The sequence below is a fragment of the Lactuca sativa genome, chromosome 8, assembly GCF_002870075.4.
Source record: "Lactuca sativa cultivar Salinas chromosome 8, Lsat_Salinas_v11, whole genome shotgun sequence".
NCBI classification, from domain to species: domain Eukaryota; kingdom Viridiplantae; phylum Streptophyta; class Magnoliopsida; order Asterales; family Asteraceae; genus Lactuca; species Lactuca sativa.
In genome coordinates, this window is record NC_056630.2 from 186962118 (window position 1) to 186964390 (window position 2273).

At 38.8% G+C, this 2273-nt stretch overlaps 1 non-coding gene across 1 annotated transcript; it reads right to left on the reverse strand.

Annotated features, from left to right (window-relative positions):
* Positions 1-1595: 1595 nt before the first annotated feature.
* LOC111911870 (small nucleolar RNA R71) lies at positions 1596-1702 on the reverse strand. Its single transcript, XR_002857009.1, has one exon. It is a non-coding gene; the product is annotated as a small nucleolar RNA R71 (small nucleolar RNA).
* Between the last annotated feature and the right edge of the window lie 571 nt (positions 1703-2273).

A 2273-nucleotide genomic window follows, 5' to 3' on the forward strand; every position in this document is an offset into this window, starting at 1 on the left:
ACTTTATCATATGTCTAGGAATAATGAGCATGAAACTAGGATTAACTAGAGAATAGGTAAATTAATGTGTGAGCTTGTTTGAGAAACCAACAAACAAGAGGTTAATTGAAACTTCCACTTGATTAACCAATTACAAGTCTTATTTAATCCAAATAATTGAACTAGCGAATTAATTAGTTTAATCAATTGGCCACTGCTTGAATTGATTAATTGTCTAAGGGTTAGTATTAGTGAACATGAATCTAACCACTGTAGTTGGTAACCAATAACAATTAATTTATCATATTATTATACAAATAACCATAGGAGTGAATTGATTGGACCTAAACATAAACTCTTTATCAAATTTGGTGAATTTTTACTTGTTTTAGTTTTTAGTTGATCACTTGTTAGGTGGTGTATTTAAGTTTCTAGTCTTGTAAAACTAGAGAAAAACCTTTACTTTTATTACTTGCTTAGTTAAATTAGTTATTAGTTTAATTTCCGTTCCCTGAGTTTGACACTCTACTTATCCAACTATACCACTAAAAGACAGGTTCACTGCCTTTGTGTGCTAAATTTATAATTAAAAAGTAGGATTAAAACCAGTGCATTTTACACACATTAAGTTTTTGGCGCCATTGCCGGGGAACGGTTCAAAAATTAAATCTTATTCCTAATTTTATCGATCCTTTGTGTGAGTTTTCTTGCACAAATTTAATTTTTTTAGTTATTCAGTAAGTAGGTTAGGTTTTAGAATTCATTAGTAATTTTTAGAATTTTTACCTTTAGTTTTAATTTTTTTTAATAAAACAAGCTACTCGCCGAGTGCACTTGCACCTACTCGGCGAGTAGCCTGCTGTTTGGTATTTATTTTCCGTTTAGTTCAGTTGCATTTTTTTTATACTTTTTACGTGTTTTTCTTATTTTATTGCAGGATTTTCATGACCAGAGGATCCAACACTCCACTGGTACCCCCGCTTGGAGACCCGGAATCCGCATTGAGAAAGAACAAAGGCAAAGACATGGAGAGCTCGAATACACCTAAGAAGTCGCCTTTGTCTAACTTGAAGACTGTTTTTAGGAAGAAGAAGAGCAGCAAATCAGGAGCATCTAGTGCATCTTTAGCAAGCGAAGACCCGATCAAAGAAGACACCGAGTACGAAACCGAGGAGGAAGAAGAACCTACATACGGGCACGACTCCGATTCCGGCGACGAGTTAGCTCTTCCCATGGCTAACATTGATGACATCCCCATGGGGCAATGGAAGAAGAGGATATGTGTTGACACTGGCCCGGGACTTGTGCAACCCGCAATTCCCGCAACTGCTACTTTTGAGCTAAAGGGTCACATCCTTGCTCAAGTTAAGGAGATCCCCTTCACCGGAAAAGACCATGAGGATGCCTACAAACATTTGGATGAAGTCAATGATGTGGCTGATTACATTAATGTTCCAAATGTGCCTCGGGAAACTCAGCTACTTCGCATGCCTTCGGTTACTTTGAAGGGTGCTGCAAAGGATTGGCTCAAGTCATTGCCCCCCGGATCTATCACTACATGGTCCCAAATGAAAGAAGAGTTCATTGATCAATTCTGCCCACCATCCAAGATATCCAAGCTAAAGAAAGCCATAGCTAACTTTGAACAACAAGCTGGAGAGTCACTATATGAAGCTTGGGAGAGGTACAAGAGCTTGCTAAGGAATTGCCCACATCATGACCTCAATAGTCAACAAGAAGTCTCCATCTTCTATGATGGAGTAAATGTTACCACAAGGAAATTACTTAACTCGCAAGGTCCACTCACGAAGAAGGCACCTCCAGTGATAAAGCAATTAATTGAAGAATTCTCTAAGCATTGTAGAGAATACCATAATCCAAGAAATGATGTGACTAGGGGGGCGCCTATGCAGCCTCAGAAGACTTGTCAGCGGTCATGGATATGCTAAAAACTATGGATATGAGGATGGACAAAATGGATCAAACGATACATGCTATTCGGGTGGGTTGTAAGAACTGCAATGGGCCTCATCTTACGAGAGACTGCGAATTGGATGAAAATGGCAATAAGAAGGTCAAGTTTGTTACTCAAGTGGGGACCGACATGATGAAGATTGGCGTAAACCAAAGAAGGAGTGGCTCCCTTATGACGAGTACAAGAAGGCTAAGGAGGAGAAGTACAAGCAAAAAGGAAGAGGTTTTTTACCAAAAGGAGGAGTCGGCACAAGAAAGAAAACCAAGTTTGGAAGAGATGCTTACCAAATTTGTAGCTGCTTCAGAAAAGAGACATAATG